Raw genomic sequence first — 14,921 nt, forward strand, 5'->3', positions numbered from 1 at the left:
TGAAGGAAAGAAGACTCACCAATTTAGCTAGCAAGGAGAGAAAGTGTGAGTGCTTGGAATGTCACCCTTTCCTTGACTAATGGATGCATATTCCACAATGCAATCTGAGAATGAGTAAGTTTTTTAGTTTCTCCGACAATGCATATGGGCATAGATTTACAAATAAATAATTTAAGCTAAACCAGAATAGAGATGACAGTGCTTGGCACTTCCTCCCAATCTTGGTCCTCAAGATAAGTGGGGCTCACATGGACTGCATCAGAATTTAAGCTAAACCAATAGAGAATACAAGCAAGAGATTTCTACCTAGCTAGACATAACTTGACCATTGATCCAACTAATGTTAATTCCAGCATAAATGCATGCTTTGTAGTATTGGCCCCTACACAAACCGACACACACAGCCTCAGTTCTTGTAACATGAGAGATATCTAAATAGCAAAGATACACATTGGATAAGATCCTTTTTTAAACTATGGTTTGTGAAGTCAGTGACATTTGGGACCATTTACGTAGATCTTGTTTCTCATAAAATAAGAGACATGCTACTATTAAAGAACAAAAAATGAACCATATCTGATTGAAATGTGTTCTCCTATCCCCAATAAAATCCAATTAACAGAATAAGATGTAACTGTGTAGCCAAACCCGATATCAAATGTATAAACATGTCAATCAGAGCAATACTTCAAGTAGTTTCTTTTAGTTAAAATTAGGAAGAATGGTAAAGCAAAACAGAAGGTAAGATCTTAAGACTAAAAAATTCTCTATTTTCCCCTTTGAAGGTTAAGGCAAAATCTGCTACAACTCAAATTCAACAAACCTAGAAACCCAATCCTCGATGCCATTAAACCTAGAAAGAGCTCTGATGCAGATGAGTAGGGTAGCTAGACATGCATACAACCATTCAGCCTCAGCATTCAAACATGAGCTTCACATGTGATCTACATGACCTGCGTTAGGACATGTCAGCTGTATATAAAGTTGGACTTATTATATAGATAATCAGGTCCAAAGAAATAGGCAGATCAACCCCTAATAACACCACACCTGATTAAAATGATCAGGTGGTTTAAAACAGCAATTATTATCATAAATGCATCAAGAACCTGATTGTTAACAGTCTAATCTAGGGTCGAGGTCATCTACATGGTAGATCCAAACTGATGCACAACTTTGATGGTTTTTTTAAACCTTTTTCACCCTCCATTTAGCAGGATGCAAACAACTTTAAAACTAATACACACGGGAGGGTTCGAGCCTGGACACAACTCAAATATCCTATAGCTGCATTTAAGAGTGCATGTAGAGAGAACAATGGTTGGTCTAGCAAACAATTAGATATGTACACAAACACACACACACACACATATAGTTTAGCAAATGCTGAGTGTCAGATGGTATCATTCTACAACACCAACCAAATGCAGATCTATGGAAATATAATCCAGAAATGGGCCTCCAAAAAAACTTTTTCAAAAATAATAATAAGAACATACCAGAAAATGATTATCTGGTCAGGCTTCTTTTTCCCTGAACTCATATAGAAATCTAGTAGAAGTTCCCTAGAATCTTTCTTGAAAGTCATAATCTACTATTGTTGGGAGGTGAAGTTGAATTGAGATCAACAAAAGAAGTTACCTTTGCCAATTTGGCAATACTTCGTCTTTTATGCTTTTTGTTAGCATCCATGGGGCTCTTGAAATTACCAACTGAGTTCTTTTCATCATTTTCTACTAGCAAAGAGGACTCCTGCACACATGAGTCCAAACCAAATTGTAATTCAAACCAACAAAACCCATATATGGAAAAATTTGGGAAGCAAATTGTCAGTTTGAAAAGTTAGGAAAAAGCACACTTATGGCTCATGGATGAGAGTTTCTGAATCACCCATGTCATTCAAATGTCGCACAATGCCTTTCTTCTAGAAGTTCAGCATGCAAGGCTTGGATCATGCCTGAAAGGTTTCTGAAAATTCGACAGATTTCCTGTAGGTTCTTCTTCACAAGCACCACGAGAGACTTTTAATTCATTAAAAAAAAAAGAGAGACAAGATTCTGAAACATTCAAAATTGAAATCTGCACGGCATGCTAGAGTGGGACAAATGGGTGTGGCGTTTGTTGATCCTCTAAGTGTCACTCCATTTCCATTCTGAGACCCACAGAACTTGATTATGTTGACTTCATTTGCATTAGTACATGCAGGATTCCCTTGAAGCCTAATCATCATGTCAAACAAATCTCTTAAATCACCATGGCAACCAAGTACAATATTTCATAATTGAAATACAATTCATTGGAAATAAATCACTTAAATCACCATGTAAAACAAATCATTCGCCTTTTGTTATTGGAAACTATCATAGAAATAAGAGGGGCTGTAAAAATTCGGATCGAACTTTTCAGATGGCTGTAAAAATTCAATATGTTATGGATCTTTTATCTGCACTTACTAAGAAAATGGTGAACGCCTAAACGATCATTTGGGAAAAAAATGGAAAAGTGATTACCCACTTACAAAACTTCCTGAAACAACGTAAATTATTTCTTCAGGTTGTTGCTTGAAAGGACTTTCTTCCCATAAGGGCTGCTCCGGAGTGCTAGAACATGGGGCCTGATGGCCTCCACAAAAGCTGCATTAATAGCACCCTACTCCGCAGTAGAACAGTGATAAGGTTACAATCAAGAAAGAAAGAAAGGAAAGAAGAAGAAGATTTTCTTTAGTAGAGATTTTCTTCCACTGTGAGATCCCTTGTCCAACAATCAATTTGGTCCTACAACCAGATATGTGGGTCGCAAGTAAGTTGATATCGATCAACAAGGACAACATGCTAAAATAACTTCAAAACTTCCCAAGGATCCTATTTTTAAGCTTAATTTACTCAAAAAATGAAATAATGATAATATACCATGTTACTCAATTTTTTTTAATACGTATGAGCTTTGACTAGAGTTCAAATGATTCTTCTATAACAAATGACAGAATTAATGCTGAAATTACAATTATGTTAGCGTCAATTATTATGGCAAGGATTCCAATCCACTAAAGATAATTAGTCTTTAGATGAATAGAAGATAGACAGCCCTTGCGTAACTTGCATCAATATCAAAGAAATAAACATATATATACACTAATGAGAAGTAAATGTTAAAGATGTTGGTGGATTTTGAGTGGAGTTAGAGAAGTCACCTCAGTCAAACTACGCTCTACGAAGTTCCTCACCCAAAACCCATGAACACTTCTCCCTTCCTTAAGCCTAGCTGACTGACTAAATGTTGTAACCGCACTCACCATTGTCATAGGGCTCGATCTCATTCCTGCCCTTCCCATCTCCCAAAATAGCTTCAGCCCACAACCCGAATTTCCCCCTCTCAAAACCCTGTAAGCATGACATTCCAAGAAACCACATTTCTCTCTGGCATTACATCAAACCAACTGCGGGCACTAACCAAGTCGGCCATCTTTGCATACCCATCAACAATCGAGTTCCAAGAAACCAAATCCCTCATAGGCATTGCATCAAACACTTGTCGAGCGTATCTCACAAGCCTGCAACTCGCATACATATGCACCAAAGCATTCCTCACATGGACAATCGCATCGACCCCATTCTTCACCACCTGCCCGTGGCACTTCTCGCCATCATCCGCACACCCCTTCTTTGCGCACGAGCTCATCAATGGTGGGAATGTGTCGGTAAGAACCCTCTCCATAGCATCTCGAAATAGAACTCCACAGCATTACCAGGATTGGACGACTGTGAATACGCCTTGATAACGGTATTCACGTAGAAAGAGTCGGGGGAATTGATCTGGTGAAATATCAAGAAGAGCTTTCCCAAACTCTGATTAGGGAATGGAGAGAGAGAGAGAGAGAGAGAGAGAGAGAGTGAGTGAAATATGAGCATTTGGGCGTGGCTCTGTTTTGAGCGCGTGCCCAAAATTGCGGTTTTTTTGGCGAACGGACGAAGGAGGTGTGATCAGGGGATCCGTGGGGCCCACCATGATGTATTTCGTTAATCCATTCCAATCCATAATTTTAATAAATTATTTTACTTAGGAACACCAACTTTCAGGTATATTGAAGTTCCAAGTGGACCACACCATAAGAAGCAACAGTAATTTAATATCAATGTTTCCTACCGTGTGCTCCACTTGAGCCTTAGATCTACTTGATCTTTTTTTTCATCCTCTAAAGTAATATTTGTAAATATATAGATGGCTTAGATAGAACATATAGTTTTTTAGGCCTCATAGAGCCCCTTACAATACTATTAATTATTAATGGTGTATCAACTTTTTAGCTACAGATTAAAACCATAGCAACTATAGCTAAGGTTTATATCCGTAGTAAAAAAGTAATGTGGTCTGAATCCTTTACCTCTTTTTGGTAGTGAGGGTAACTATCAGTAGGTATGTGATGTTATCTTCAGGTATTCCCAAGTTATACTTTGATATCATCTTCTATCACGCCCCGAACCCAGAAATCTGGCTCACAAAATTCTCGATTGCCGAATCTGGTGCTGACAGCCTCCATAGTACCCCATTTTTGGCTCCTAATGTCATACACCAGGTTCCGATCCTGGTATCTTACAAGGAGGATTTTCCAACGTACATTTGTCCCATAAGAAGCATAACCACAACTATACCCAAATCTCAAAGGCAACATCATCATCACATATCCACTAATATAAATAATTGAAAGGGAAATACATATATCAAAAATCAAAGCTCTAGAAGACGCTGCGTGCTCCAAGCTCCATGCTGCTGCAACCTAACGCCACCTACATGCATCTATCGTGTATAAGCTTATAGAAAGCTTAGTGGGTGGTGAAAGTGTGTGCGCAAGATAAGTGCCGAGTATGCAATACAATGCCATAAATCATACAATATCGAAATAGGCGAAAATACTGACAAGATCATGAATCATACGATATCAGAGTAAACAGAAATATACTAATAAGATCATGAATCATACGATATCAGAGTAAGCGAAAATATACTAATAAGTCCGTGAGCGCCATCAGCCATACCATGGCTATTCGATGCAAGGCATGAATGCAAACGGTCATATCAATGCAGAAACATGGCAACCCAAAATGCTAAATACTGCGGATGCAATGCAATATGCGGTGCGAATGAAATGAACAAGCTGGAGTGAATTCGGGATTATAGTACGTAGTATCGTAGGTTATGGGGTCCATCACAAGGGACTTCTATCCAAACCAGTCCCATACCTAAATTTGGATAATTAGACTCAAGTGGTAAACTCTTGATCTAAGGTTAGTCAAGTGCCCTAACTGAAATCCTGGTCGTTGTGAAGGTACACATAACAAAAGTTACGCACCACCAACCTGAGTGAATAGTGAATGAATGAATGAGTATGCAACTCCTGCTCAACAAGTCCACATATCAGCACCGTACATCTCTAGGATCATCACCGGGGTCTAGTACACTCTAAGCTGGCTACCACCCCAACCGGCCGCGTAGCCCAGCGAATGAAAAAGACCTCACTACCTGCCTGTCAGTAGTATATCAATGCCTACCCGGCTCGTCGATAACCAACCCATTTGGGAGCTGGTCAAACTCAGCCTAGCTTACAGCCCTCTCATTTGGGCGGATAAGGCCACACCCCCTCCCAACCGACCACGACACAGTGAGAGATGCGACCTACTAGTATCGGCACTCGAGTGCTCATGTATCCACTTGATCTAGACGTTGGGGCATCTCCTGGCCACAGTGGTTTAGGGACTTTCACCCACGGACATCCAAAGTGCCCAAATGCTCGAACTAAACATTTTCGGTATCCCATCTAGTCATCCACGACATGCCTGTGGAGGTCACAACCCTGATGTCGCTAGGGTGTATAGTAATCATAATCACATAATACAAGATGCATAAGTCATGTAGTCCAATCATGCATCAATCCTACGCATACCATGCGCTTATGTGAGATAACTCCACCTATTAGGAAGTCCCATAAACCATCTGTACTATGGCATATGCAATGGTCAATTACATCTCACAATAAACATACAGATGATGTGTATGGGCATGTAACATGATGTTATGCTATCACATACTCATAATTGGTATCAATAACTGGCATCAACAATCGGCCTCGAAAATATGGATTTAACCAACATTGCCCCCAAGGAATGGCCCACATGGAGCCTAACATATAGTGGACCCATGGCCTCACACAAGGACCTAATATATAACACCATGGGCCTCACTTAAGAGCTTAATACACAACATGATGGGCCTAATATACATCACAATGGACTCCATCACCTGGCCCTCAAATGCATCACAATGGGCCTCATCACGTAGACCTCATATTCATCACATTAGGCCTTAAACATGGGCAGAATATACATCACAATAGGCCTCAAATACGGCCTGCATATACATCACATTGGGCCTCAAACACGAGCCGCATATACATCATATAAGCCTTAACAATCGGCCTAGACAATCGAAATCAGCCTCGACAATCGAAATTGACACTCGGAATCGGTCTCGATACACGGCCTCGACAATCGGAATCAGCCTATACAATCGGCCTCGACAATTGGAATCGGCCTATACAATCAGCCTCGACAAATCGGAATCGGCCTTGATACTTGGCCTCGACAATCGGAATCGGCCTATACAATCGGCCTCTACAATTGGAATCGACCTTGATACTCGGCCTCGACAATCGGAATCGGCCTCTACAATCGGAATCGGCCTTGATACTCGACCTCGACAATCGGAATCAGCTTATACAATAAGCCTCGACAAATTGGAATTGGCCCCGATACTCAGCCTCGACAATCGAAATCGGCCTATACAATTGGCCTCGACAAATTAGAATCGGCCTTGATACTCGGCCTTGACAATCAGAATCGGCCTATATAATTGACCTCAACAATCGAAATAGGCCTCAATACTCAGCCTCGACAATCGGAATCAGCCTATACAATCAGCCTCGACAAATCGGAATCGGCCTCGACAATCAGAATTGGCCTATACAATTGGCCTCGACAATCAGAATTAGCCTCGATACTCAGCCTCGACAATCGGAATCAGCCTTGATACTCGGCCTCAACAATCGGAATTGGCCTATACAGTCGGCCTCGACAATCGGCATTGGCCTCAATACTTGGCCTCAACAATCGGAATCGGTCTCGATACTCGACCTCGACAATTGAAATCGGCTTATACAATTGGCCTCGACAAATTAAAATCGGCCTTGATACTTGGCCTTGACAATCAGAATCGGCATATATAATCAGCCTCGACAAATCAGAATTGGCCTTGATACTCGGCTTCGATAATCAAAATCAGCCTATGCAATCGGCCTCGACAATCTAAGTTGGCCTATACAATCGGCCTCGACAATTGGAATCGGCCTTGATACTCGGCCTCGACAATCAGAATCGATAATCAACATCGATAATTGGCAACGACGATTAACATCGATAATCGGCACCGACATCCAGCATATATAAACAAGGCGGGGTCCATAAATGAACAACCAATCAACCATAATATAAAGATCAACCCTCGACCGTGGTTATATCAAATTCGATAGCACGAAGCCATCCGTCTATGGTGAATGGGGCTCACTTATTTAGGTTAATACACTAAGAGAATGATGAGAATGGGCCTAACAAGGCTTAAGGGAATGTCACAATGTGGACATCCAACCATCATTGCCCATCAATGTGGACATCTAACTAACATTGCTCCCGAGGAGTGGCCTACATAAGGGATTCATACACAACGTAACGGCCACACATACATCACGTTGGGCCCCATTATGGGCCTCTCATATATCGCGTTGGGCTTCATACAAGGGCCTCAAACGAATCACAATGGGCCACGCCCATGGGCCTTGAATACATCACAATGGGCCACGCCCATGGGCCTCGAATACATCACAATGGGCCACGCCCATGGGACTCGAATACATCATAATGGGCCACGCCCATGGGCCTCGAATACATCACAATGGGCCACGCCCATAGGCCTCGAATACATCACAATGGGCCTTACCCATGAGCCTCGAATACATCATAGTAGGCCTCGCCCATGGGCCTTATCACTGGGCCTCATATGTCAAGTGGGCCACATCACATGGGTTGCATTATTTGGGGCGCACCAATGTACTTCATGTATATCAAATAGGCCACTCTGATGGGCCTCTTGTATATCAAATCGGGCCCATCCTTATGTATTTTGATATCTGACCTATTCATAAGTTAACATAGAGATAATGAAGTGAAAATAAATATCAGCATAATTGGAAACTACTGTGGCCCTTAGAAGTTTGAACGGTAAATGTCATCGTCCCATTAAATTTCCAATGGTGGGGTCCAAACTTTAAATCTGACCCATTCTTTCTCCCATGCCATGAAATGATATCTCAGAATGGTAGGATGGTATGGATACAACACATGCATCATGGTGGGTCCCACCGTCCAAGGGCTGGATGGTGTGGATATAACACATGCATCATGGTTCAGACCCACAGACTTGTTGCGTCATTACAGCAGCTATATAACTGATGTACGGCACCCAACCAAACCACCTTCCCACTGCTGGTGGGTCCCACCGTCCCAACCTGATGAACGGTGGATACAACACAGGCATTAGGTGTGGCCCATCGAAATGGATGGACGACATGGATGGGTCCCACAGACCCTGCTGTCCGTAATATAGCAGCAATATAGCTGCCTACTTCAAGCAGAGCAGGTGGGTCCCACGTGGGGCCCACCATGATATATATATATATATATATATATGAATATATAATGTATATATTTATATTATATTAAATTAACACAATATTAACGTCCAGCCTTAGACGACCTAGACAATGGCATACATCAATGCCCCACACGTGGGGTGGGTCCCACCGTCGATGAAATACGTGAGGTTGGGTCCCACGTGATGCGCCACCCTCTCATGAAATCATAATATTATATATTATGTATTATAATAATATTATATATTTTTTATATTATTTTTATTTATTTATTTGCAGCTGGCTAGGACACCCCACTGTCAGTTCACACATCATTGTTGGATGGATGGTGTGGATAGATATGCATCAAGGTGGGTCCCACCATCCTGCTGTGTGAACGGTGAGGATGCAACACAAGCTTCAAGGTGGGTCCACACGTGTGGCCCACCACAGCTTTGAATAAAGCTGATATTTATATTTTCCATTTATCCAGGTTGCTGGACAGTACCAGCAACGCTGGACCATCTAGCCACCTACTGGACATTTAGCAGGGTGGGCCCCATGGGTGCCAGCATGGATAAACTACATCACGATGGGCCTGTTGGCCCTAGACGGCCTAGATGGTGTATGTGCATCAGGCAGGCCACACATCAAGAGAGAGAGAGAGATAAAGAGAGACGTGGAGATGGGAGGGACCCCGCCACTATGGGTCCCTCTGAATATAATGCATACATCAAGTGGGTCCCATTACAAGTGGGCCCTAAATTCAAAAAAATGAGATAATGAACACCCATCGATCGTCTTCTTGGACTTCTTCTTGGTCCAATGGAACGCCAAACTCCTTGGCTCTTACTTTGATGGAGGATGATGAACATTAGACGATTGGATGGTGGAGATGGTAGGTAGGAAGTGGGCCACACCTAGCTCTCTCTTTGAAGACTTAGACATTGGATTTCTCTTTGGGTTGCTTGGAATGAGAGAGAGGGGTGATGGATTAATAAGGGATGGGTGAGAGGTGATGGAATGATGGGGAGTGATGGGTGGGTGTACTTGGTTGTAAGGGAGAGAGTTGACTTTGGGGAGGGTGGTTGTACTTGGGGATGGTTATTGTACTTGACATTTGATTAATGGATTGATGTGATGTGTCGAAGAGGTTCCCTCAGTATTTGCAACACACGACATTTCTTCATAATGAACGCGGGCTCACATCTCTTGGAATGGGTATTTGATCGATGCGCGAGTCACGGCATTGGAACCATGGCGATGGTACGGTCGCTAGGGTACAAGTTTCGAGTCGAGTCAACTCCAATATGCAGGACTCTTCTTAGGATCGTGCGCAAATATTGGATACAGGTTGAGGGTTGCCAGAATTCGACCGAAAGGACCGTGGAAGCCTACGGAATAGTACGAGATAGGATACGGGTCTTACAGGAACTTCTAATATAGGGGTCATAATGGGGCGTGCCACGCAGCTTAGAATCGTAGCGCCCACGCGGCCACTAGGGTACAAGTCTTGGGGCATTGCGGTAATAAAATAGGGTCTTAATCAAAACTCATTGATATGGTCAGCCAGGAACATGCTGGTGCCGAAGTCGAAGCGTACGAAAGGTCTCACGAGGTTACGGGTCCAACAGCTCTCCCCTTCTAACAAAAAATTTCATTCTCAAAATTTACAGTATTACCCAAACTAAACAGAGCACACAGAGGAAGGAAAATCATATATAATCAGAAACACAACATACAAATACAATCAAACAGTAAAGAGATAGGGATAACGCTAGCGAATCTTAGCCTCTCACTCCGAAGATGTCTCATCTATACTATGGTGACCCCATTGAACCTTCACAAAGGGAATGACCCTGTTCCGGAGGACCTGCTCCTTTCGGTCCAAAATACGAATGACTGCTCAATGTAAGAAGCATCTTCATGAATCTCCAACAACTGTTAATCTATCACGGGAACCACGTCTGACCCACACTTTCACAACATAGAAAGATGAAAAATGTTGTGGATGTCAAACAACTGAAGTGGCAAGGCAAGTGGTAGGCCATGACACCAACGCGCCCAGTGATCTCGAAAGGTCTAATGAACCTCGGGCCAAGCTTCCCCTTGGCTCCTAAATGAACTACACCCTTCATGGGTGAGAACTTGAGATATACATGGTCCCCAACAGCAAACACCAAGGGGTGACGCCGATGATTTGCAAAACTCTTCTACTGGCTTTAAGTTGTGTGCATCCTCTGCCTGATGATATCGATGGCCTCTGATGTCCTCTGCACAAGCTTGAGACCTAGGAGACAGCGCTCTCTAACCTCGATCTAATAACTCAGGGACCTGCAAGGTCTGCCATACATCGCCTCGAAGGGAGCCATGCCAATAGTCGCCCGGTAGCTATTATTATATGCAAACTTAGCTAAACATAGGTTCTCATCCCAGCTACTAGAGAAATCCATCACGTAAGCCCAAAGCATATTCTTAAGGATCTGGTTGACCTTCTCAGTCTGACCGTCAGTCTGCAAATGATACACAGTTCTGAACTTTAAGGTATGCCCCATCGCCTTTTGTAAACTCCTCTAAAACTAAGACGTGAATCTCATATCTCGATCAGAAACGATTGAAATTGGGAAACCATGTGATCACACTATCTCATCGATTAATAATCTAGTAAAATGGTCCAAAGGCCAGGTCGTACATATCACAAGAAAATGTGCGAACTTCGTCAGATGACAACGACAACCCAGACGGCATCATGCCAGTGTTGAGTCCTCAAAAAGCCCATGATAAAATCTGTGGAAATGTGCTCCCACTTCCATAATGGGACACTAATGGTTGCAGGCAACCTGGGGGTCTTTGATGATCAGCCTTAACATGCTGGCAGGTGTCACACTCAGCTACAAAACTAGCTATCTGACACTTCATCCCACCCTAAAAATACTACCTCCTCATATCACGATACATCTTGTGGAGCCGGGGTGGATAGTAAACCTCAATCGGTGTGCCTCTATCATAAAATCTATGTGCAACTCTGAAATATTTAGGAACATAATCGCCCTCTGAAACGAAGTCCACCATCAAACCCAATTTATCAATCTATTTGACCCTCGATTGCGGCCTCTGCTCGGTAATCCAACAACATCTGATCTGCCTACTGAGCCTTGATCACCCTTGTGATAAGAGAGGGTTGAATCTATGAGCTTGATAAGTAAACGATGGAAAACCGTAGGCTCAATTTAAAGTCGCCTCTGTGTTGGTTTATGGACAAAAAAACTCTTGTTTTCAAATTATTTTCTAAAACTTCCTAATATTTTTACAGTCCTAAAACCGCTAGCCGTTAGTCTGACCAAAGTATTTTTTACATTTAAAAATTCACCCCTCTTTTAACTAAAACCATTAGTAATATTATTTTGAAAAACACAGAAAACTAGCCTATTTTATTGATACTTGCGAAAAATTTGACTTGTTTATTGTTGAGTGTGAAATATTGCATATTTTCTCTTATTTATACCTTGGTTTTATAAACATGATAATGCTTAATCAAGATAATTATGCATGTTTTCATGTGCGAGGTGATTTCGAGAGCTTAAGGTGAAATTGATGTCAAAATGAAGATTTATGCTGAAAAAATTATTAAATGAAGATTTGGAGATTTGAAAGTCATATGCCAAAGATCCAAGGAAACCAATAGAGGAATAAAGAGAATTGAAGATATGAAGTGAAGAAAAAGAAAATGAATCCTAAAAAAACATATTCCTGAAAAGGCATATTCTGAAACTTTGAGTATAAAAAAGAAAAGTTTTGAAATTATATTTTGGGAAACTACGCAGAGTGCGTAAATTTGAGGTAGTTTATAGATTTTTCCAACTCGGTGCGAAAGTTGGAGTTCCACAACTATAAATAGGACTCCAAAGTATCTTTTAGGGTTTGGAAAGGTCTCAAGGAGCATATACAAGGGTGGAACAGCCACCGAAGAATTTTTCTTCTTCCCTAGTTTATTTTTCATGATTTGTTTAAGAGATTTGGTTTCAATCATGTTTATGGTTGGCTAAACCTCTTAACTAGGGCTAAGAGGTGAAGCTTATAACTTGTTTGGGTGATTATCTTGTTTTGATTCTTGTTCTTATTGAGCCTCATTGATTTCTAGCTTGATATTAAAGGAATATTTTCAACTTTTTATGATTTATTGTGACTCAAATTACAATAGATGCTGTGATAGCTTTGGATATCTTCTTTTCCTATTTTGAGATTGTGAAATTGGTAAATCCTATTGTTCACCATCGTCTCCTGGGCATGAGAGGGTGATAGAATCCCTTCCAATCATCACAATTCTCCTCCATTAAGAATTAGGTCAACGTAAAGTTCATATTTGATTTAAATTGCTTTATCTTCCAATTAGATAGGATAGGACTCCAATTCCAATTGTTTTCCTTAAATCAAGTAAGGTAGCATCTTGATAACTACATGTGGATCCTTGACACCCTAGTTCCCACCTTTAAATTTATAAGTTTTAATCAACATTATTCACCATTACTCTCAATTATTCGGATTTCAATTTAGATCTTTTTCTAGTTCTAGTAATTTTTAGAATACGTACAAGTTTAGTCCCTGTGAATTCATACACTTAGGGTTGTGAACAAGTTTTTGACGCCATTGTCGGGGACTACGGCTATGTTTTTCTTAAATTAATTGGTTTTAGAATTAGGTTAAGATTAAGATTTATTTTTCTGCTATGTTTTTAGGTTAGGATTTTTTCTGAAATTATTTTTAGAAACTAACATTGTTTTCTGTTTTGTAAGATCCTAACATAGCAAATCTTATTCGATAATTTTGTTTCAACCCTCTCTCTTATTTTATTTTTTTAGATCTCTTATTCATTTTAGTTTTTCTAGTTTTCTTTTTAGGTTTAATTGTTTACTTAAGGGCTGAGAGTGTTTCATGCCTAAGTGGGTTCGTGACAACACCTTCCGTCTTTTGAGTGAAGGAGGATTAGTTGAAGGGCTGCCTATCCATCACAGGATTAGACACCACTTGAGATCCTTTCAGTTAATTGAAGTGATAACTGCAAATCAACATCAACCTCAACCTCAACCACCAGTTGAGGAAGTTCAAGATGAAAATGAGGTGCATAATGCACCCCCACCTCGTGCTCTATAAGATTATTTACAACCGGTGGGGGTGAGTACACCTTGCATGATATTTCCATTGAATGCAGGAACTGTGGATATTAAACCAAGAGTAATTCAAATCCTCCTCAAGTTTCATGGATTAGAATATCAAAGTCCATACTTGCATATGAAAGAGTTCGATGAGATAATATCTACATTACACTTCCCAAACGTGTTTGAGGACACATTTAGACTGAAATTGTTTCCTTTCTCTTTGAAAGAAAAGGCTAAGTCATGATTACATTCCTTAAGACTAAGGTCCATTAGCACATGGGCTGAGATGAAAAGAGAGTTCCTTAAAAAGTCCTTCCCCTATCATAAAACAAATACCTTAAGGAAAGCAATCATGAATTTTGCACAAAAAGAGGATGAGACCTTCTTTCAATGTTGGGAGTGATTTAAGGATCTCATAAATTCATGTCCACAACATGGCTACGAAACATGGCATATAATAAGCGTTTTCTATGAGGGATTGACCTCACCTATGAGCCAATTTGTGGAGATGATGTGTAATGTGGAATTCATGAACAATGAAGCCGATGATGAGTGGGATGATGAGTGGGATTATTTTGACAATCTTGCTGAAAACGCGCAATCATAAGATACCTCCTTAAGAACTACCACTTCTAAGCCTACTCAATCAAAGGAAATGGGAGGAATTTATGTTTTAAAAGAAGAAGATGATATAAATGTAAGAATTCCCAAACTCACAAGAAAAGTAGAGGCCATGGAACTTGAGAAGGTAGTACCAAAAAGGCTGCGGAAGTTGTTTGTGGTATTTATGCTTGTAACATACATACAACTGAGAATTACCCAACAATTCATGCTTTTCAAGAGATATTGAATGAGCAATCAAATATCATAAATAATTACCAAAGACCTTTCAGAGGACCTACCTAAAATACATAGAACTGCAGCTGGAGGAACCACCCAAATTTCAGTTAGAAGAATGGACAAACGGCTAACCCACAAGAGACACTTACGCAATTCTTAAATCAAAAGAAGTCTCAAGAGGATACAGTTCA

At 40.8% G+C, this 14,921-nt stretch overlaps 1 non-coding gene across 1 annotated transcript; it reads right to left on the bottom strand.

The window, feature by feature from the left end:
• Positions 1 to 14,223: 14,223 nt before the first annotated feature.
• LOC131252205 (small nucleolar RNA R71) lies at positions 14,224 to 14,331 on the bottom strand. The gene has a single exon (XR_009174237.1). It is a non-coding gene; the product is annotated as a small nucleolar RNA R71 (small nucleolar RNA).
• Positions 14,332 to 14,921: the final 590 nt, after the last annotated feature.

This window comes from Magnolia sinica, chromosome 7, assembly GCF_029962835.1.
Source record: "Magnolia sinica isolate HGM2019 chromosome 7, MsV1, whole genome shotgun sequence".
Classification (NCBI taxonomy): domain Eukaryota; kingdom Viridiplantae; phylum Streptophyta; class Magnoliopsida; order Magnoliales; family Magnoliaceae; genus Magnolia; species Magnolia sinica.